The 24,127-nt window shown below is 45.7% G+C and overlaps 1 long non-coding RNA gene across 2 annotated transcripts in view; it reads left to right on the top strand.

Moving 5' to 3' along the window:
* The first annotated feature begins 4,901 nt into the window (after positions 1 to 4,901).
* LOC141417583 (uncharacterized) overlaps positions 4,902 to 24,127 on the top strand; it is a 56,715-nt gene continuing 37,489 nt past the window's right edge. The window contains exon 1 of one of the 2 annotated variants that reach the window (XR_012442253.1): positions 4,902 to 6,218. This is a non-coding gene — a long non-coding RNA (uncharacterized lncRNA). The remainder of the gene's footprint in view (positions 6,219 to 24,127) is intronic. The other variant, XR_012442252.1, reaches the window with a different exon arrangement.

Consider the following 24,127-nt stretch of genomic DNA (forward strand, 5'->3'; position numbering starts at 1 on the left):
GTTGACTATCTCCCTGTGGAGGGGGAGAGGTTCAGAGCACAGACACAAAGGAAAGACTTACATGGGGCTGTATTAAAATTTATAGCTTCTATTCATCAAAATCTGCCACTGGAAGAATGAAAAGATGTCTGCCACAGGCTCGTGTGGAGAAGATACAAAGAACTCCAACAGATCAAGTAAAAAAGGACAGACAGCCTAGTAGACAAAATGCAGAAGACCTTGCTAAGACTTTGCAAATGAGAGGCTCTAAATAGCTAGTGAACACATGAAAGGGGTTAAGCCCATGGACCATTAGAGAAATTCAAATTAAAACCCTAGTGAGACTCCACCTCACTACCACCAGAACAGGGATGTGAAAATACTGAAAAAACCAGTCAGCTAGATGCAGAGCAGCAGGAATTCTACCATGTTGGTGGAGTGTCCATTAACACAATGCTTAATTGCCAGGAGCCAGACACACTTACCCTACCACACACCCTGCAGCCCAGCGATTTGCTCCTGCTCTATCTGCTCCTCTCTCCCCATACACACAAAGAGCTTTTTGTGGTAGGTAGCTCAAGCCCGGACTTACCTGCATGTCCCTCTGGTGCTCTGTTCATTGATGGATCCTGAGCAGCTGTGAAGGTGCTGTAGGTGAGTGTGGGCAAGTCACATAAACAGAATGGAACAGAACACACAGCAACAGAAGGGTGCACACTGTTTGATTTCATTCACATGTAGGCAAACTGCCCAAAGCTGTAGAAGTGAGGCTGGTGGACATTGGGGAGGAAGAGGCTCTGGGCAGGGGGCTGGGAGAACTCCAGCATGCATATGCTGCTCCCTGTATGTGTCTGTGTAGGTGACATGGGTGTGTTCACTGTGGAAATGCATGGGTTGCAAGCTTACGGCTGGTCATGTTTTGCTGTTCCTGTCATGTGTCTACAAAAGTTTATTTATTTATTTTTTAAAATGAAGGCTGGGATGAAGAAGAATGAAATCTTATCGTTTGCAGGTAAATGGATGGAATTGGAGAACATCATCCTGAGCGAGGTTAGCCAGGCCCAGAAGACCAAAAATCGTATGTTCTCCCTATATTCGGATTTTAGATCAAGGGCAAAGACAACAAGGGGATTGGACTTTGATCACATGATGAGGTGAGAGCACACAAGGGAGGTTTGGGGATAGGCAAGAAACCCCCCCCAAAAAAAACAAAAAAAAAAACCAAGATAGCATTTGATGTCCTCAATGCAAAGGAACTAATGCAGAAACTTTAAAGCAACAGAGGCCAATAGGAGAAGGGGACCAAGAACTACAGAAAAGGTTAGTTCAACCCACAGAGTGGGAGAAAATATTTGCCAACTATACATCAGACAAAGGACTGATAACCAGAACATACAGGGAACTTAAAAAACTAAATTCTCCCAAAACTAATGAACCAATAAAGAAATGGGCACGTGAACTAAACAGAACTTTCTCAAAAGAAGAAATTCAAATGGCCAGAAAACACATGAAAAAATGCTCATCATCTCTAGCCATAAAGGAAATGCAAATTAAAACCACGCTAAGATTCCACCTACCCCTGTTAGAATAGCCATCATCAGCAACACCACCAACAACAGGTGTTGGCGAGGATGTGGGGAAAAAGGAACCCTCTTATACTGCTGGTGGGAATGTAGACTAGTACAACCACTCTGAAAAAAAATTTGGAGGCTACTTAAAAAGATAGACATTGATCTACCATTTGATCCAGCAATACCACTCCTGGGGATATACCCAAAAGACTGTGACACAGGTTACTCCAGAGGCACCTGCACACCCATGTTTATTGTGGCACTATTCACAATAGCCAAGTTATGGAAACAGCCAAGATGCCCCAGCACTGACGAATGGATTAAGAAAATGTGGTATCTATACACAATGGAATTTTATGCAGCCATGAAGAAGAACGAAATGTTATCATTCGCTGGTAAATGGATGGAATTGGAGAACATCATTCTGAGTGAGGTTAGCCTGGCCCAAAAGACCAAAAATCGTATGTTCTCCCTCATATGTGGACATTAGATCAAGGGCAAACACAACAAGGGGATTGGACTATGAGCACATGATAAAAGCGAGAGCACACAAGGGAGGGGTGAGGATAGGTAAGACACCTAAAAAATTAGCTAGCATTTTCTGCCCTTAATGCAGAGAAACTAAAGAAGATACCTTAAAAGCAACTGAGGCCAATAGGAAAAGGAGACCAGGAACTAGAGAAAAGGTGAGATCAAAAAGAATTAACCTAGAAGGTAACACACACGCACAGGAAATCAATGTGAGTCAACTCCCTGTATAGCTATCCTTATCTCAACCAGCAAAAACCCTTGTTCCTTCCTATTATGGCTTATACTCTCTCTTCAACAAAATTAGAGATAAGGGCAAAATAGTTTCTGCTGGGTATTGAGGGGGTGGGGGGAGAGGGAGGGAGTGGAGTGGGTGCTAAGGGAGGGGGTGGGGTAGGGGGGAGAAATGACCCAAGCCCTGTATGCACATATGAATAATAAAATAAAAAAAAAAGAAAAGGTTAGTTCAAGAAGAATTAACTTGGAAGGTAACACACATTACAGGAAATCAATGCGAGTCAACTCCTTGTATAGCTATCCTTATCTCAACTAGCAAAAACCCTTGGTCCTTCCTATTATTGCTTATACTCTCTCTTCAACAAAATTAGAGATAAGGGCAAAATAAATTTCTGCCAGGTAGTGAGGGGGTGGGGGGGAGAGGAAGGGGATTGGGGGAGAAGGAGGGGGCAGGGGGAAGAGGGGAGAAATGACACAAACATTGTATGCACATATGAATAAAATAAATAAAAAAAATGAAGGCTGGGGTTGGTAGCGGGCTCCTGGGGTGTGTCTATGGGGTGGGGGGTGGTTTGTTTAGCTTCAGAACTTCTCAGCACTCAGTGAAGTGCAGTTCAGCATGGGAAAAACTTTTTTTTTAACCTGTACCAAAAAATTGTTTATTGCACAAAATTTAAGGGATCCCAAGCATGTTTAGATTCATAAAAAATCAACATGGGTAGAACTTTATTTTATTTATTTTTAATTTTTAATTTTAATGTATGCAATGAAATAATGTATTTTTGGTTTTCTTTTTTTTTTTAACTTTGTTAGAAATGGGTTTTATTAACTTGACAAATACATATGGGGTATGTATACATACATACATTTGTTTTTTTTAATCACTTTTTAAAATTTCTTTTATTCATATGTGCATACAATGTTTGGGTCACTTCTCCCCCCTTCCCCCCGCCTCCTCCCTTTCCCTCCACCCCCTCTCTTTCCCCCCATCCCCTCGCTACCCGGCAGAAACTATTTTGCCCTTATCTCTAATTTTGTTGAAGAGAGAGTATAAGCCATAATAGGAAGGAACAAGGGTTTTTGCTGGTTGAGATAAGGATAGCTATACAGGGAGTTGACTCACATTGATTTCCTGTGCGTGTGTGTTACCTTCTAGGTTAATTCTTTTTGATCTCACCTTTTCTCTAGTTCCTGGTCTCCTTTTCCTATTGGCCTCAGTTGCTTTTAAGGTATCTGCTTTAGTTTCTCTGCGTTAAGGGCAGAAAATGCTAGCTAATTTTTTAGGTGTCTTACCTATCCTCACCCCTCCCTTGTGTGCTCTCGCTTTTATCATGTGCTCAAAGTCCAATCCCCTTGTTGTGTTTGCCCTTGATCTAATGTCCACATATGAGGGAGAACATACGATTTTTGGTCTTTTGGGCCAGGCTAACCTCACTCAGAATGATGTTCTCCAATTCCATCCATTTACCAGCGAATGATAACATTTCGTTCTTCTTCATGGCTGCATAAAATTCCATTGTGTATAGATACCACATTTTCTTAATCCATTTGTCAGTGCTGGGGCATCTTGGCTGTTTCCATAACTTGGCTATTGTGAATAGTGCCACAATAAACATGGGTGTGCAGGTGCCTCTGGAGTAACCTGTGTCACAGTCTTTTGGGTATATCCCCAGGAGTGGTATTGCTGGATCAAATGGTAGATCAATGTTTAGCTTTTTAAGTAGCCTCCAAATTTTTTTCCAGAGTGGTTGTACTAGTTTACATTCCCACCATCGGTGTAAGAGGGTTCCTTTTTCCCCGCATCCTCGCCAACACCTGTTGGTGGTGGTGGTGTTCAGCAGACTTTTATGGAGAGGGAGGCCAGCACTGGCTGGTACACAAACCTCACACTAGGCTCCTGTGGTCCTGGAGTCTCCATGCATCTCTCTGTCTTCTAGTTCTCCTATATTATCAAAGAAGGAAAGTCTCACACAATTGCTTATTTATTTATTTAATACTAGGGATTGAACCCAGAGTCTTGTGCACACTAGGCAAGTGCTCTGTCACTTGAACTATAACACCAGCCCCTACATTTAAGAAAAAAATTTTTTTTTTTTTTTGTGATTAGGGGACTTGAATTTGCTAGGCAGGCACTCACCACTTGAGCCCCATGCCTTCGCCTTTTTATTTTTTGAAGCAGGGTCTCAGTACCTTTGTCTAGGCTGGCCTTGAAATCACCACTCTACCTCCAGGGCAGCTGAGATTATAGCTGTGAACCACCATGCCCACCTGCAATTGCCATGCTTTGACGCTCATGGAAATATACATGTATAAACCTAGACTGTTACCAGGAATAGGAACATGCATACACACACTCCATCTGAGGCAGGGTCACTGAAAATATGGTGTGCCTTAAATTTTCACATTCAACAAGTCCATAGTTTCTACCACTCCCCACACCACAATGACAGTGTGAATCACGTTATTTACAAATACAAATGCCTAACTTCTGATGTGAGGTCAAGGCCAGCAGTGCTACTTCCCTCTACTGGTCACACCCTATGCCCTGAGAGTCCACAGAGGCAAATCTGTTCACTGTAAACAGCTGCAAGAGAGGACATGTCTACTCTGGATGAGTGGCACCTCCTCTCTTTTCTCTCTAACCCTCCAGGATCCAAATGCATAGAGCAAGCATGGCTCCTCCCCCTGGGAAGGCAGCTGCTCAGGGTTGGGTACACCTCTTCATTTTCTTTTCTTTCTTACAGTGCACTGTGTAGTCTGAAGCTGAGATCAGTAGCTTGGAGAACTCACCCAGGGCCACAGGAGGTTTGCTTCAGCTCTTGGACTTCAGCTCATACACCTCCTTCTGTCTCATTTGGAAGACCTGAACTGGACAGACCCACATTCCTTTTTGGTGAGATACCGAGTTCCACACGATGAAAGCAGTTTGCAAAGAAATATGCTTGGAGAACAAATGGCTGGTACTTGAAGGAATGGGAAGTGGGGTGAAATTAGAGAGAGGATTGCTCCAGTCACCAGCAGGGATTCCTGAATTCCGTATCTGGCACATAAGCATTTTTTTTAATAGTAGAAAAAGTCACTCTAGGGGAGAGAAGTGACCTCCACTTCTGGGACTTGCTCAGCCCAAACCTCGCTCTTCCTGACACCCACAATCTTCCCTGTCCTGAGCTCTAACTTGGCCCGTGGCATCAACTGAGAGGAAAGTCTCTGTGACTTGAGCCAGCCCTGCCTGTCCCAGCCCTGCTCATCTCTCATGTGCCCTGCTGTCCACCGACACAGTCTCTTTGGGGTGTCGAGACATCAGGTCACTTATTTGCTCTATAGCCCTTCTCCCTTCACTCCTATCCAAGGATGCCAAAGACCCAGGGAGGTGTCAAATGGGGAGAGAAAAGAGAGCCACCCACAGGATCTTCGCCTCTTCCCGCACACTGTCGCTGTGCAGTAACAATCTTTGCTGTATAGACAGTGTCCTGGCCTGATGACCAGACATGGCCTCTCCAGGTCTCTGTCCTAATGTTTCCCTGACCTCTGCCAGCCAGACTGTGTGGCTGCAGGCTGGAGCACAGCCTCCCTCAGTCCCTCTGTTCCAGAGCTGCTCAGGCTGAAGGCCCCAGGCCTCTAGGACCTTGACTGGGTGGACAATGAGGTGCGGTGTGGTGAGAAAAATGATGTCACCCTCTGTGCCTTGGGTGCCTCACCTGTGATGCAAGCAGGCTGGAGACAACACCTGTGACCAGTGAAGAAAACACTGAGATCAGAGCCTGGGCCGGCCCCTGGGATCCACTCTGTGAATGCTGGCCTTCCCTACTGGATACAGAGGAGGCCCTCATACCACCAGCTGTGACCACCAAAAACCAGAGGAGTTCGGCTGGCATCATCCTAGAATCTCTGGCTCACCTGCTGGTAGGTGTCTTCCCAAGCCAATTACGCCCTCGCCTCCAGCTTTCCTCTCCCCCAGCTTCCCTCTGCCCAGTGTGCCGGTTGGGTTAGGGTAAGACAGACTTGGGACAGTGTGGCCACATGTGTCAGCTTGGAGGGGCAGCGATGTGGGAACAGGGCACAGCCCAATGTGAGTGGGTTCAGGGTGGGAGCCTTCTCAGGTCTGCATGGAGCATCGTGCTGGTCCCCTATCCACAGTGTGTGCATCTGTGAAGGGGAGGAGAAGGAGGCTGGAACGACACTTGTGGTCTCTTTCTACGTGTCAGTGTCATTCTCCACCATACATAGTCCTATTCTGGACAAATATGAAGGTTTTTGGTTTTTTTTTTTAAATTTTACTGCCTCCCTTCTTGGAGGTGAGTAAGCTAGTAAGACAAACAAAAGCAAATGTGAGAATAATTTTTTTAAAGAAAGAAAAGAAAACTTAAAGCAATCCAACAATTAACCTTGGCTTGGAATAGTGAATATTTTTATATTTCCACATGCTATTTTTATTTTTATAATGGAAAAAGTTGGTTATATATCATGCAGTACATATATGAACAGTTCTATGTCTCATCAGTACATCTATATGCTAGATTTCGTAATGGCCCCTCACCAGTGCACTGCTGTGACTAGAATCATAACTGAGCAGAAGGACACTCCAGCTGTTTCCCAGAAGGAGCCAAAGAGCAGATCCCAGCCTGCGAGGCCAGGAGGCACACACTGCTGCTCTTCCATGGCTCCATCTCTCGTTCTCAGGCTCCCTAGTCCCGCAGCTCTGGCTTTCTGAGGCTATTTTCTGAAGGTCAGACTTGGTGATGTGAGATGGAAAAAAACTGAGCCAGGGTGCTGGGCCCTGGAACACACGATGTTTGAAGCCTCTGCACTACCCTCGAGTTCTTGCTTGGCCTGTAGGTCCCAGAATATAGCTAGGCTTGACTGAAGGAAGTGCCTGTCCTGACCTGCTCTGTCCTAGTGCACCAACACAAGCACAGTGCCTTAGCCTTGGGTCTTGGGCTCAGAGTTGCGTCCTGCAGGTCACACAGCTTCCTGCTATGTGCCTGCACCCTTCCAGTCTCAAGGGTCCTTGGGGGCCGACTCTAGACCCGGAGGTGTTACTTCTTAATCATTCGGAAGGAAAAAAATCTCTTCATTTTGTCAATTTAAATAAGGATCACTACATTTCAATGTCCCCAAACCAAATGCATGTCTCAAACATTTTCCATGCTTCAGGATATTTTATTATAGCTACAGATATCTTCTACAGTTTTTTAAACTGAGGCAAAATACACCCCACTTAAAATTCTCCACTTAACTGTTTTTAAGTGTCCAGTTTTGTGGGATGAGGTACATTCACATTGTTTGTGACCACCGTCCATGTCCAGAACTTTCTATCTTCCCAAATTGAAACTCTGTTCCCATTAGACAGCTCCTCCATCCCATCCCTAGCCCCTGAGAAACCACTTTCTACTTTGTGTCTCTGTGAATTTGGTTACTCCAAGTGCAGTCATACAGTGCTTGTCTTCTTCTGACTGCCTTCCTCCTTAGCATAATGTCTGTCCCTCGAGGTTCATCCATGTTGTAGCATGTAACAGGATTTTCTCCCCTTTCCAGGCTGAGTAATACTCCATTGTGTGAGGACCATAGGGGTTTATCCATTTACCCATCAGTGGCACTTACTTCTTTTGCATTTGTAAAACACCTATTTCCCATCAGCCTCATTTCCTTTCAAGTAAAATTTTCAGAAAATTTTGTTCCATTAGTACATAAAATATATCAGGAGAATTACATTTTTTTCTCATTTTGATTTTTAAGAGTGAAATGCAACTGAAAGAGCCTTTTTACAGCAGGCTTCCTGAGCAGAAGTCAGACTGAGAGAACTGAGTCAATTGCCTGCTTGGTAGAGATAAGAAGCTGTTTCTAGATTGTTAAATTAGTTTTTCCTAAAACCACCCCAGTTTAGTAGCCCCTCCCATGGCCTGGGAACCTGGTGCAGAGTCAGCCTGCCTCCCAGTCTTTCATACACTGTCTGTCTGGGAAACACGTGTGCTGCCTGGGTCCTGGAAGCCCAGAGGAGAAATCTCATTTGTCTGCATAAGGGAGACCTCCCTGAACAGCAGACGGTGGTGACCTCATGCATTCTCAATGGCCTCTTGCTCTTAGCGCCTTCCTCCCACCAGAGCCCCTGGAACAAAGGGAAGTGAAGGCCCCTTCCCTTGGCCCTCTAAAGCTTTCACCCACAGCTTGGCTCCTCCCAGCCACAGGGGAGCAGCTGGAGGAAGGGCTGAGTGCTGGGGGATCTCAGAGGTGGGCTGGATTTTGGTGACAATCACCATGATCACTATGACAGTGAAAGGGAAGGGTGAACAATAGAAAGCTGTATTTTCAAGGACTAAAGGTCAGCTGGATCCCTTGGACAGCAGAGTGAGGAGGGCAGTTTGTCGAGACATGCCTCACCCAGCTGTGGGGAACTGCCAGGCATTTTCATGCATGTCTTTTGAAGCATATTTAGCAATGCGGGAATATTTCTGGAATGGGGTTCCCGCATCACCCTGCATCTGCTAAACTTCTTTGTAGATACTGTGAGCCAACCAAAGGATTCATCTAAGGACGGTGTGACACTCTTTGACTTTGAAACACAAACACAAACACAAAGGGAAAACAATACACAGTCCCACTCTCCCAATTGGTAACATGGCCAAGGGGCCTATGACAACTTGTGTAATTGGCACCAAAGTGATGGACAGCCACCTGCCACACAATGACAATTCAGTCAACCACAGACTGTGTACACGATGACCTCACAGAAGTACGATGCAGCTGTGGACTTGTGGACTATCAACAGGGCTGAGGTAACAGCATAGCCATGTGTGTCACACTTGTGATCATGATGCTGGTGTGAGCAAAACTACTGTGTGGGCAGAGGTGTGAAAGTGTTCACGTACAATGATACCCCACACCCAACACTTGACAATGGTGACAGCTGGCTGTTACTGATTTATGTATTTACTACTTATTGGATTTTTGGTGATACTGGGATTTGAACCTAGGGCCTTGTATTTGCTAGACAGGTTCTCTGACCAGTGTTCTCCCACTTAAGCCATGCCTCCAGCTCTTTTTGTTTTATTATTTTTTGAGTGAGGTCTTGCATTTATTCCCAGGCAGGCCTGGACTGAAATCATCCTATTTATGTTTTCTGCATAGCTGGAATTACAGATGTGTACCACCACACCCCAGCCTTTCACTGGTTGAGATGGAGTCTCTTGAACTTTTTGTCCAGGATGGACTTGAACCTCAATCTCCTCCATCTCAGCTTCTTGAGTAGCTGGGATTATAGGTATGAACCACCACACCTGTAATTTCAATCGGTTTTTTAGAGTGTGCTCTTCCCACTTAGGACAATGAATATCATTGTAAGACAGTCTGCTGTGTGAGGCCTACAGCAGCCTCACATGTCTCCTGTTCACTGTGTCTCCTGATACCATGTCCAGTGAGCCATGTGCACTAGGCAGGTTTGTGTGAGTCACTTAGGGCATTCACCCAGTGATCTCAAATTTTCCCTGGTATTGTGACACAGGACTGTAACTGACACTAAATATTATAGATCCAAAGTCACAGGCTGCAAGAGCATGTGACATCAGTGAAGATGGCCTCTAGAGGACAGATGGCCTTGGCCACTGAGCCCTCTCTTTCTCGACGCCATTCTGGGTGATAGTTCTGCACTTGGCTCCTCTCTGTAGAGATCTGTCCCTACCTTCGATTCTTGTCCACACGGACAAGGCCTGGTGGCCTATGAACTAAGCACTGCAAAGTAGAAAACCGATAAAATCATGATTAAGTAGAGATTCTTTTAAAGGAAATTTTAGCCAAGTTATTAGAACCCCCACCCCGGACACACACACAGGTAAGGACACATTTGAAATGTGTCCTTCACAAAATCAAACAGCTGACAAAATAGTGAGGAACTTTCAGGCTGACGCCTATGGTAAGGAGGAGAGCCCAGGCTGCTCTGTTCAAGGACCTCTGGGAAGCTCAGACAGACGAGGGACAGATGTCAAGGCCAGTGCTGAGCCAAGAGGGCACCTTGCACCTGTGTTGGACTCTGAGGCTGTGACTGCAGGGTGAAGGGGATTCTGACACAAAGCTACCCCTACATTCTGTCTTTCCAAGATTTAGGCAGGCATCTTGGTGTGAGCTGAGTAAGGAAAAAAGAAAAAGAATCAACAATGGCCTCAAGAAGTTGTGGTCACTAGCTGACTCCCTCAAGGTCCTGCTTCATGGCCTACATCACCTGGGAGGTTGGGAAACCTGGATCTACACGCTTGTTGTAAAGTCACCCCTGCCAGGCAGGGCCCAGGTACCTGGGGAACCAACCACAACTCTCTCATGGATGAATGTTTCCTCAACATAGAGCCACAAATATTTTCATGAAAGTCCTTGTAAAGTAATAAAAAAACAACCAAAAACACAAGGAAACAGGGCAACATGTGCAAAACAACAACAACAGAAATAAACAGAAGGAATATGACTGTAATATCAAACAATGGCGCTCACTATGCTTAAAGAAATAAAGCAGACTGGAAAAAATGACCCTGCTTTTGACAAAGAATGAACAGAACTCCTATAATACATAAAAGGTGAAACCCCTTTTACAGGGTTAATAGTTAACTAACAGAACCATTTCGTATTTCATAAACTCTAAGATAGCTTTTTTTAAAATTAGAAATCTTACCGGAAAACATTCCCAAACTTCTTTGCAGCCAGGTCTAGTTTGTCTAAATTCTTTGAACACAAAGCCATGCTTTTTTCACTCAATGTTGGGGTGTAACATTTCTCCAAGTGTACCCATGACCGCTTCTAGGATCTGCTTCTGAGATGCCAGCCCCGCCTGCCGGTGTTACACTGACCTGTTTGTGCTCTCCTGACCTGTCCACTAAAGCCCAAATCCATGGAAAGGTTTTTGCTGTCAGCCAACTCCTTCCCTTCCTCCCTCAGCTTGTGCTTGTCTGTTCATTGAAACATCAGAGCTGCAGTTGCTCAATCAAGTGCCATGAATAACAGCCCTGCTCTCTTCTGGGTCACAAACCCAGCTTTCTGACCCTTCTTTGTGAGAAGAGGCACAGACAGTATCTGCAGGGCTAAGGCCTCTGTCCCTGTCCCCAGGACTGCTCATCGGGATGCGTGCTTAGTTGTGACAACAGTGTGAGAGGGCATAAACCCACTCATAATGTCCTTGGTCATGTTTGAGGTAGTGTCTTTGGTCTGAGCAATGTAACTAGTGGATCCAATCAAAACGATCAAAAGGGCATTTTGATTACAGTATGTTTTCTTGCAGCAGATGCTCTTTGGGTCCTGCTGTCCACCCAGACAGAAATCGTGAGGAGCGGAGGACAAGCTCTTCTAGTGTTGGCAGTCCCAGGCCTTTCAGTTCTGAAGACCTAGAAGCTGAACTGGCGGACCCAGGGGCTCACGAGCCCTGAGAGCTGCTCTAGGCTTTAGCAGCCAGAGGCTTATGCCTCTAGATTCTCAGACTGCAGGCCTTTTGCTCGGGGTGTTAACCCCCAGTGACCTCAGCACCTGGCAGGGCAGCAGCAGCAGCAGCACACTCAGGGGCTGCCAGTGTTACAGCTCTGGAATGGCCTTGCTGATGTTGGGACCTTAGCACCGACAGCAACTAGAGTTACAACTCTTGGGCCTGCAGTGTCAACATCCTCAGTTTTTGATAGTGACTAGTGTCAAAAGCTCTTCTGCCTAGGGTGTCAGGACCCTTGGCTCTTAGGGCTTAGTAGCTTCCTGGAACTCTTCCAGTGACTAGGACCCACGGTTTCTCATTTCTGGCTCTTCACAGTCTTTTATCTTCAGTGTAGCTCTCGGCTCTCTCTCTACTTCTGTTGTCCCTCTTTGTCTCCACCGTCTGCTCCCTGCTGTTTCTGTTGCTGCTACTCTCTGGAACTCTTCAGCTGCTCTCTTGTTGCTCCTGCTGCTGTAACTGCTGCCTCTGCGACTGCTGCTGCTGTCTTTGCTGTTGCAATGGTTCTGCTACTGCTTCCACCATCTTCTTTTCATGTCACCATCTCAACCCACTCTACTTACAATAAAGATCAAATGAAGGCAAGAAAAGACAACTCAAGTGAAGCCTTTTATTGGGCCTCATATTGCAACACCAGGGGACAGCACAGGAGGGGGTGTCCCTCTGCCAAGTGAGCCAGAAAGGGGTGTGGCAAGGGTGTTTGCACAAATGCAAAATTCTTTCATGCAAATAAAGGATCATGTTTGTGCCAATCACAGGCCTTCTCCTGGGCCACCAGGGGGTGTGCTTCCCCTCTGGCCTATGTGAAAATGGCTGTTAGAATTTGCCAAGGCCTGCAATGGCAAAAACTTTCATAACAGCCTGTTTGAAACAGTGGTGACTGGTGTAGTTGTGCTTCACCAGCAGGCAGCTGCAGTTGTAGTTCAGTTTCCTCAAGGTGTCCATGGAGTGTTCAAAGCAGCATGGCTGCTATGAGACTGATAAGTCTCTGCTCAAGACAGCTGGGGCACCAAGGAAGGGTGTAAACAACTGTCAATTAGGGAGTTAAATCACCCCCAACATCTTAGCTTATTTAAAGGAAAAATAATATTAAAGGGGTAGGTACTTACAAGCCAGGTACTGGTGGCTCACATCTGTAATCATAGTTTTTTGGGAAACTGAGATTGGGAAGATTGTGGTTTGAGGCCAGCCTGGGTAAAAACGTTTGTGAGACCCCATCTCAATAAAAAAAAGCTGGGCATGGTAGTGTGTGTATGTCATCCCAGCTATGGCAGGAAACGTAAATAGGTCTAGGCTGGTCTGGGCAAAAAGCAAGACCCTGTCTCCAAAAACCCCAGAGCAAAAAAAAGGCTGGAGGTGTAGCTCAAGCAATAGAGCACCTGCCTAGCAAGTGTGAAGCCCTGAGTTCAAGCCCCAGCAACACCTAAAAGAGGGGAGGCTACTTACAATAAATGTCTACCACTAGCATCAACAGTGCTTTAACAGTATTTAACTGTGCTCTGCTCTTAACAGAAGGCTAAGAGAGCTGGGTCCTTTATCTGACTCCATACAGGCTGTGTATGGAGCTGTGGAGAATTCTTCCTTCTCTTTCTAGTTTCTAAGGCTGCCCACCTCCACAGCTGGACCCAGCCCCTTCTCCAGAGCCAGAAGGTGGCATTTCTCTGCACCTCTCTTCTCTAAAGGCATTTCCCTCCGTTCTCTTCTGCCTCCTTCTTTCGCTTTTAGGAGCCCACATTATTACTCTGGTCCCACCTGTCTGGTCTAATCTAACCTCCCTGTGTGAAGGCCAGCTTATTAACAACATCCATCATGGTCACAGCTTCTAGGGACTGGACACAGGGCTTGTGTGGGGATTAGCTGGGTAAAATGAGAACTGGCCAGATTCATGAAGACAGCAGCCATTCAGAACATGTTCCCAACCTGAGTGCAGCCCACAGGGAATACGAATTTCTCTTGGGAATCTGCAGATCACCATGGACTGACACCAGGGGCCAGGTTGTTTTCTCCTTGCCCACCAGTTTCTAGACCCTCCTGGTTCCCACATATATTTCTTACCCCCACCCCCACCCAGGTTTTTTTTGTTTTGTTTTGGGTTTTTTTTTTGAGAGAGAGAGAGAGCCTTACTATGTCTCCCAGGCTGGCCTGGAACTCTCAATTCTTCTTCTGCTGAGATCACAGGCACATACCCAACTCTGAGGACATTTCCTTTTCAAACACACATACCCAGCTTTATATGCCTTGCACTTTTAGCATAGTTTAAAGTGTAGGCGGCACCCTCTGGGTCTCCAAGGGGTAAGTATTGGGGTCAGTGAGAATTGCTGAGACTGAGAAGGTTGAAAACCATGAATTTTCCTTTGTTTTTATGTTTTGCTTTAATCTAGCAACTTACCCAGTTTGCCTCCAGTCTCCACACCATCCTATGTGTCTGTTGATCTGCACAGAGTAGCAGAGAAGACACCAGTCCTTCAGAGTAAGCAGAGGTTTGTTTAGGGTTTTAAATGGTTTCCATAATCGTTGGGAGAGGCAACGAGTAAGATTTGAGGCTCAGATTCTAGAAGTGACACCGAGGCCACAGGGTGAGCTGTTGTCCAAGTTGCCGCAGCTCCTGTAGTGTGGCGCGTGCACGGGAGGTGCGGTGCCCCTTTCCAGCTCCCAGTTGCACGATGCTACTGCAGCTCTCAGAACACAGCACTGGTCTCTGCTGTAGTCTCGGGTGCTCCAGCCCCTGGTCTCCCTGACTCAGCTCTGAGGTTAGCACCTCTGAGAAGGATTAGCTGGGCAGGAGCTAGGCCTGGGAAACATGGGTTAGCTTTCTGGACAGGAGAGAGAAGTTCAGGATGTTGGGGACCAGCCTACTGTGCCACCATCATCAGCTATGGGGATTTTACCAAAGCCCAAAGTGCCACTGGGAAGGAAGACAGTTACCCAGTGAGGCTCCAGGATGGAGCATGGGCTGGATGGCCAAGCCTTGCTCCTTTCAACTGTCCTTTGACAGCACTCCTGGGCTCGGTGTTAGGCTGGCCTCTGTTCCAGTGGCACGAGCTCACTCACCTGTTCAGCATTCCCATGTACAGCTCCCTGGCTGACTCATGAGTTTGGGAATAAATGATCACACCTAAATGCTGGCGTGGCTGGGGTTGCCTCACAGTAAACAGTCTCCGGTAGCAAGCAAAAAAGGATAGAAATGCCCAACCATGGCACCTCACCCTGCATCTGATGGTTCAAGGCCAGGACTACACAAGAGTACAGGGATTTCTGCTGTTTAGAAACAACCCTTTTATGTAGCTTTTTCTAGTAGCCCCTTTGGTTGTAACCCTCACCATTTGGTGGTGCTAGTGGGAGAGGACACAGGCATCTCAGCCCATGTTTTGCTGATTCCCATGTGTTTAGTAGCAAATCTTCAGCATCCAGCCCAGGCGACATAGATGAAGGGAGAGAAGGAAGGGGGATAGATGGAAACAATAGATACATAAGTGATAGATGGATTGACAGATAAATGGATAGATGTAGAGATAGATGACAGATGTGATAGATGATTGATAGATGAATGGATGACAGATGATAAAAAGAGGTGTTAGATGATGGATGGATGATAGATGGACAGATGACAAGTAGATAGAAGTGATAGATGATAGTTAGGTGGTAGAGGGGTCAATGATAGATAAATGGTTAGGTGATAGAGATAGATGATAGAGGTGATAGATGATAGATGAATGGTTGAGAGGTGATAGAGGATGGATGGATGGTGGTGGATAGATAATAAGATGATTTGGATAGTTGCATAGACAGGTAGATAGACAGATGCATGATAGATAAGAGGCAGGACAGATGAGATAGGTAGATAGGCAACAGATAGGCAGATGGGCAACAGATAGGCAGACACACAAATATACAGACACGCATTCACACACATGCATGGATGCCACAGCACCAGTCACTCAGGGGCCTGAATGAGCACATATGTGTCAGCATAGGGCTTCTCCCTCTGCCTCTGGCTCTTACAGAACTTTCTGCCCATCTACATGACTGGGAAGGTGCTGTGACACATAAGAATGGGGCAGCTCAGAGGTTGCTCAGCAAGCTGGAGCAGCTGCCTGGAAGCAGCCATGGAGGGGGCCATGATGGGAACTCTTAGCAGACAGTACTGTCTCCAGCCCCTGCCAGGTGGTACCAAGAGCTCCTGCTCTCAGGCCATCCTTTCTGAACCTCAAACAAGAGTCGTAGCCTGCTACTGTAGCTCAGGTTGCAGGTCCACATGAGCCAGCTCATCTCTAGGACCAGCCCTACTGTGGTGACCACAGTCCTCTCCACCTGCAGGACTACCCAGGCCTCTGAGAATACCAATATGCCAGAACCTGTGCATCTGATCCCAACACAGACAGAGGCAGCCAGGAACAGGACCCAGCTGAGTTCACACACTGTGGAGAGCATTCTTCTTCCCAGGCGTTGTCTTCAATTTCACCAGAGGAAAGGTGGCATGCAGAGAGAAATACTTGGTCTGAAATTTGGGCTTTTGTCTTTTTCTGTGTGACATGAACACATGGACCCAGGGAAAGTTCTGGATTTGATGGAGGGGCCATGATGAAGCCTTAGCTCCTGTTGTTTGTGAGTACTCAGAGTGCATGGAGCCCTCCTAATGGGCAGATCTCCAGGCCTGCTGATGCTGGCCCTGGGCCTGCCTGTCAACCACACCAGTGGACGAGGTCGAGCTCCTGGGAGCATTGAGACCTCCCCCCAGCACTGTGAGGGAATTACAATGCTTGATAAATGCCATGCTCTTCAACCGCCAGCAAATGCTGAAGGCTGGCAGGCAGGAAGAACAGGCAGAGTGTGAAGCAGCCGTTGCACAGCCCTCTCTGGTTGCTTTTGCTGTTGGCTCTGTGCTGCTAGTTGGAACCTGGGCTTGAAGACAGCTGGAGACCCACACTTTAGATGAAGCCTGATGATTCCTTTGGGGTCTAACTTGTGTCCTTTCAGGAGTAACTTCCAACATTAGCTATTTGGGGGTTTTGGTTTTTTTCTGGCATTAGCTGTCAGGGAAACTGAGCTGTGTGCAGCATCTTCACACTGAGCCCACACATGGCTGTGTCTTGCTTAATACTCTGTGCAGTCCTAGTGCTGGGGTTCTGTGCACCCACTTATCCTTACCTTGGAGGGAAAGGAATAAACTCTTATTTCAATCACAGAAATTATCCTGAAGTCAAGCTCCCACTTTTAGACTGGCAGAATGCTTTTTCTGTGTTCAGAGTACTGGATACTTTCTGTGTGGCTCATTGTATGTGACTAGAATCGTAGTTTGCTGTGGCTGTGGCAGCCTTCATTCCAACCTGTCCTCATCAGGAGAGTGTCTTTCATCACTCAGGAGCCTGGAAAAGCTCTGTCCTGTGCCATGCTGCTAGATAATGACCTCATACACCCTGAGTGAAAACAGATCAGCTGCTGGAAGGCAGGAAAGCCCTCCCCATGCCCTTCCCCCAGTCCCACAGATGTGGGAGAGCCAGCAGCAGACAGGGCCCCAGGCCTCTGGTCTTTGTGCAGACCAGCTCTCTACTCATCAGAGCTGCCATGGAGCAATGACAACACTTTCCTCTTAAGTCATGTGATGGTCACATTTCACAGCGGATCAGAGGTCAGGGGGAAGCTACACACCAGCTGCTGAGACACAGAAGGAAGGTAGATCCTCACCTGGTGGCTCTCCTCACCTGTATCTCTGGACAACGATTTCTCCTCCTGCCCCTCTGGCTGCAGCCTGACCTGCACAGTGGACACCTCTGTCCTGTTTCACTCTGTTTTCCAAGTCTTCCACAACGAGTATCCTCCTTTCCTCTCATCCTGAGGCTGCATGTTTTGGTCCCTGGGGATTAAGCGGTCACCTGAGTGCACAGATGACACACATGTGATTGCTGGGCTCACGGAGTCTACCGGCTGGTGGTGCTTTCCACCCTGCATGGAGCTTGCTCTGTGAATGTTGGCTTTGGAGCCACACACACAGCCTCCTTCATCTCAGCAGGTCCTGAACTCCTGCCCCAGGGCCTTCGCACTGGTCCTTCCCCTCTTATCTGGCTGCAGGGCTCTCTGAACTCTGCCAGGCCCAGGCACTCCCCCTATAGGCTGCCTGGGGCACTGCCTGGTGAGGCCTCTACCACCCCTCACCCTCTCTACACTTGCCACTGCCTGATACCTTGCAGCAGGCTGGTCCTCACCCTTTTCTGTTTCTGTCTGACCCCACTCCAGGCAGCCATCTCCACATGGAGGAGACGGGAATAACAATTGTGCCTTCTGCATTTTCATTTATCCTTCCTTTTATCTTTTCTCTTTCCACAGAAGTACTGACTGCTTTTCAAATCAGAAGAACCAACCCACAGATGTGTCTCAGATCTTGGGCACAGAGTCTCTTGTGGTTTGCAGTGGTTTTCTTCAAGTTCTGGTCAGAACCATGTGAGGGCATGACAAATCACAGACATCCTTCCCAGAAAGACACTGCCTGTGCCAGCGCACACAGCCCTGACCACACAGCCTTGGGAGGTCCCAGCCTTTCCTGCCCTGCCGGGAGGCCCCTGAACTTGAGTAGGGGCTCTCCACCTTGCCCATCCTTCCTGCTCAAAGCACTCTCAGTCCTCAGGGCAACTTGTAGTGGCTGTGCGGTGGGGGAGGCATCTGGTGCTTGATTTTTTGTCACCAGTAAAACAAGGAAGTGAAGTCTGTCTCTGGGTGAGGTGTGTGACAGGTGTGATGTGTCACAGCCCCTCAAGCTGGTACGGTGGCGACTATCCACACGCCACATCTGCTTCTTCTCCTTTATCTCGGACTCATGAGGTAACTCCATCTGCCCTGCCTCTGGTGGGCAGATGGACAATGGAGGCCACCTCCACCCTCGGGGCCTAAACCTCCACCCTGCTCCCCCATAAGAAAAATGATCTTTTCTATCAGAGTATTTGTTACCCGCTTAGATTACTTAAAAATTCCTCAGGTCGCCATCTCAGGTGACTTGCATGTTTAAAGGGTCCTTGCTTCTTCTTTCGGATTCCTGTACAACTCCATTGCCTGCCAAACTGCACACCCTAACCTATCCCCCAAGCCTTCTAGCCAATTGGGAAAGACTGTGAACCTTTGACCTGGACAAATCCCAGGTGAGGGGCAGGTACGACTGCGTCAGGGATACGAGGAGGAGCCACTGTCAGCCATTTTGTGCTTGCGTGTTTGCTTAGCTGGAGTGAGCACATGCTTGCACCCTCTCGATCAAGGGAAAATTGCCTGGTCAAGATTTTGTCCCTTGTGTGTCTGTTTTTGGCACCGGAGGGTTATCAATTCCAACACCCCAACCCTGTTTCTCTCTCCTGCTTTCTGTACCCCTTCCTCTCTCTTGTCCTCTGCTATAGCCTTGAGACCACATGTGGGGCCAGTGCTTCCCCACAACGAAGAAGCCAGACCTTTGAACGTGTGTGTGGCAGCATTCCACCCCGTCTGCAGTCACATCCCTGTGTGGCATAAGTAAGCTACGCACTCGTACTGTGAGTAGCTGCTGAGTTAATTTTGTGACACAGCCTTGCCTACTCTGATAGAGGCAGATGTGTTTCATTTTGATTGAAAATCAGAATTTAAGTGGCCTACACCCTTGCCCAGCTTGCCACAGTCTCCTCTGCTCCTTATTGCTTTATACTCAACCCCTCCCCCACAATTTACCCACCTAGCTCCACGAAAGGTTTGAGTTTGAAAGCCTAGAAAAGCATCAGATTAAGCCAGGAGTGGTGGTACATGACTATAATCCCTACCACTTGGGAGGCCATAGGTAGGAGGGTTGCAATCTGAGGCTAGCCCCTGGCAAAATCCACAGACCCTATCTGAAAAACAAACTGGAAGCAAAAGTGCTCGGGATGTGACTCAAGTGGTAGAGTTTATGCCTCGCATGCACAAGTCCTTCAGTTCACACTGCAGTACTAAAAAAAAAAGCTTCAGATCAACCCCCATCCTTTGACCAATGCCTCAAATCCTTTGTCTTTGCCCTGTCCTGCCCAGGAAGGTGGAAGAGGCTTTGACAGGTGCAGGGGCCTCACAGTCCATCAGGGTGAGAAGTGCCCTGTCTTGTACATCAGACACCTTGGCTCTGGTTGGTCTCTGCCACTCACAGACTCCCTCCAGGTTGCATTTCATGGCCTCTATTTTCTAATTTTCAAAGTGAGGGATTTTAAATAAACACTCTCTGAGTCCTCTTTCCCTCTGGAATTCTGCCCAGTCAGTTCAGGCTGCTCCACAAAACATCAGACTGAGGAATAAACCACGAACGTTTCTTTTTCCTCAGTTCTGGAGGCCAAAGTCCAAGGTCAAGGTGCCTGATGACCTCATCTGACCTTTAGCGCCCTCACCTGCTCTACCTCCAAGTACAGTCACATTGAGTGTTGGGCCTCAATGTGTGAGTTTTGGGGAACGTGGTTCAGTTCATAACAGTTCATATTTGTGAGCTATTCTGCAGAGGAAGTAGACAGTCTTTTTTATTTTCTGCAAAGGAAGAGAAACCATTCCAGTTGAGTAGCGTGAGTAGAAAGGAGTGCCTGACCTGCCAGGACTGAGGGAGAGTCACATTAGTTAAAAGTGGGTATGTTCTTAACGTATGCTAATTGTTTTTAAGTGGCTGTTCTCTTCCAGACAATGTTGCCCTCATGAGTCTGGTCTTCCAGGACTTCCCCATAGTGGAGCTGAGTGGCTTAGAGCCCACAGCTGTGCTCCTGGGCTTCTTCAGTGGGCTCTCCCTGGGCACTGGCCCCTGGCTCTTGGAGGCAGGGAAGCAATCCTGACTCACTAACTAAAAGTCTAAAAGCTGTTGCTGCTGCTGACAACTCTGAAATACAGAAGCATTTGAGGAAGATTTCCAGAATATAGAATTGTCTGTCTTGTAACACTCTGCATATTTCAGGGCCCATTGCTTTCTGGTGTTGCTGCAGATCAGAAAGCCAGTGATACTGAAACTTAGGTCAGCCCTCTCAGCACCATGGAGCCCCTATGGACTGGACACCAGCCCTTTGTAAAACAGTGGAATTCTGGGGTTCATTCTTGCCCACCAGAGAGTAGAGACATGAACACTCAGAGAAGCCCCCAAAGTGGAGTCTGCCCAGATGTGTCTCTGTGTCCACTGAGATGCTTCGTGGCCTTCTACATGTGGCAGTATAGCTATCTGGGAAGGATTTTGATGCCTGTTTTCATAAGGGGAAGTCACTCACAACATTCTGTTTTCCAGTGGTTTTGTCGAGGGTTGGTATCAGGGTGACATTGACCAGGCAATGTCCTCTCCTTGTTTTGTTTTTTTAAAATTATTTGATTAGCATTATTAGTTGTACAAAGTGAGAGGTTTCATTGTAATATTTCCATACATACATATAATACACTTTGATCATGTTTGATCATATTACTCTTTCTTATCACCCTTCCCCTGAGCCCCTATTTTTTACCTTTCTTACAAATTTTTAAGTGGGTTTCATTATGTCCTTTTCAATATGCATAAAACGTACCTTGATTATGTTCTTTCCCCACTCTCTCTTTTCCCACCTCCCACTGGTTCTCCACCATATAGTTCCCCTTTTATGTTCATATTATTTTTTTAAATATATAGATTTCATATATAAAAGAAAACACTATTTGTCTTTCTGATTCTGGTTTATTTCACTTAACATGATGATCTCCAGTTCCATCCATTTTCCTGCAAGTGACACAATTTCAATCTTCTTTGTGGCTGAACAATGCTCCATTGTGTGTGTGTGTGTGTGTGTGTGTGTGTGTGTGTGTGTTCATCAGTTGATGAGCACCTAGGCTGATTTGATAGCTTGGCTATTGTGAACAGTGCTGCTATAAACACAGGTGTGCAGATATCTCTACTGCATGCTGACTTATGTTACTTTGGATATATGCCTGAAGGTGGTATAGCAGGATCATATGGCAGTTCTATTTTCAGTTTTTGAGGATATTCTATAATGATTTCCATAGTGGCTACCACCAATTTTTATTCCCACCAGCAGTGTTTAAGTTCCCTTTCCCTGCATTTCTGCTATAACTTTCTGTTGTTTGCTTTCTTGCTGATAGCCATTTTGACAGGGTGAGATAGCATCTTAGTGTTTCCTTTATGGTTAAAGAATTTGAACATTTCTTCATTTGTTTATTGGCCATTTGTACTTCTTCTGAGAACTGTCTGTTCAATTCATTTGTTTACTTATTAATTGGATTATTTCTTCTTTTGGTGTTTTTTTGAGCTCTTTATCTATTCTGGATATTAATCCCTTATCAGATGAATAGCTGGCAAAGATTTTCTCCCATTTGTAGGCTATAACTTTACTTGGATAATTGTTTCCTTTGTTGTAAAGAAGCTTTTTAATCTGATGCAATCCCATTTGTCAATTCTTGCTCTTATTTCCTGAGCAATTGGAATCCCATTCAGAAATGTGGTGTCTGTTCTTATATGTTCAAGCATTTTCCCTATGTTTTCCTCTAATAGTTTCAAAGTTTCTGGTCTTACATTAAGGTCTTGGCATACTTTGAATTGCCTTTTGTACAGGGTAGGATATACAAAAAGAGACAGGGATCTAACTTCAGTCTTCTACATGTGGACATCTAACTTTCCCAGAACCATTTGTTGAAGAGATAGTTTTACATCCAACGTATGTTTTTGGCATCTCTGTCAGGAGTCAGATGGCTGTGACTGCATGGGTATATAGCTAGGTCTTTTATTCTGTTACATTGGTCTCTGTGTCTGTTTTTGTGCCAATACTACACTGTTTTGTCACTATGGCTCTGTGGTATAACTTGAAGTCAGGCATAGTGACACCTCCAGCATTGCTCCTTTTGCTCAGGATTGCTTTGTCTGTTTGAGGTCTTTTGTGCTTCCATATGAATTTTAGAATTTTAAAAATTGTGTGATGCATGTCATTGGGATTTTAATGGGGATTTCATTGTAGAACACTTTTGGTATAAATCCTTTTTCACAGTATTAATTCTGACAATCCATGAACATGGGAGGTCTTTTTATCTTATAATGTCTTCTTCAATTTCTTCAGTGTTTTATAGTTATTGTACAGCTGTTAAGCACCTTTTGGTTAAATTTATACCTAGTACTTTTTGAGGCCATTATTAATGGAATTGTTTTCCTGATTTCTTTTGTAGTGTGTTTGTTATTAGTATATAAAAAAGCAGCTGATTTCCTATCAACCTAGGTTGCTGAAAGTGTTTATCAAATCTAGGAGTTCTCTGGTGAAGTCTTTAGGGTCTTTTACTATCAGATCATATCATCTGCAAATATGGATAATTTGACTTCTTTTCCTATTTATATCCCTCTCATTTCTTTATCTTACCTTATTGCTCTGGCTAGGAATTTAAATGCTATATTGAATAAGAGTGGAGAGAGTGTACACTCTTATTTCTGATTTTAGAGGAAATTGTTCCAGTTTCCTCTTTTGCACAATGTTGACTTACAGGTTTTTCATATCATTATGTTGTAGTTTCTGTCCCCATGACTCAATTTGGGTAGGTCATATGTGTTTAGGAATTTATCCATTTTTCTAGATTTTAAACATTTTTTACAATATAAGTTTTACAACTATTCCCTGACGATCCTCTGGATTTCTCTGATGTGTTGTAATACCCTCCTTTCAATCACTAACCTCTTTTGGTTAGTTTGGCTAAGGGTTTGTCAATCTTATTTATCTTTTCAAAGAACCAACTGTGTTCATTGGTTCTTTGTAGTGTTCTTTCAGTCATTTCTGTCCCCAATTTTATAATTTCTCTCTGTTTACTGATCTCAGGTTTTCATTTCCTCCTCCATTTTGGAAGAGTTTCTATGAGCCTGAAAAGACTTCTACCCTGGACATCTGACAAAATTCAACTTTGAAGCTGTCTGCTGTGGGGTTTTCCTTGTGGGAATTTAATTGTACGTCAAATTTCTTTAATAGAAGTAGATTTTCTGTCTTCTTTTTTTTAATACAAGTAGAATTTCTGTCTTCTTTTGCCAGTTTTTGTAATATGTACCTCTTAAGGAATTTACTTCATAGAAGTTGTTGAATTTATTGGCGTAAACTTGCTCACAGTATTCTTTCTATCCTTCCAATGTCTGTGGGATCAGTGTGAAGTGCCCACTCTCACTCGTGATATTCACAGCCTTCTCTTTTTCTCACTACCTCCAACCACAGGTTTATAAATTTTAAGTCAGTTAAAGACCAACATTTGACTTCACTTGTTACTTTGTCTTTTTTCAATTTCTCTGATTTCTTTTTCCTTTCTTCTGCTTACTTTGGGCATAATTCAGGCCCTCGTCATCTTCTTATGTTTGAACATTGATTTGGGTCCTTCACTGGCCAGATGTAATTATCTGAAGCTGTCAAAC

This window comes from Castor canadensis, chromosome 15 (genome assembly GCF_047511655.1).
Source record: "Castor canadensis chromosome 15, mCasCan1.hap1v2, whole genome shotgun sequence".
Classification (NCBI taxonomy): domain Eukaryota; kingdom Metazoa; phylum Chordata; class Mammalia; order Rodentia; family Castoridae; genus Castor; species Castor canadensis.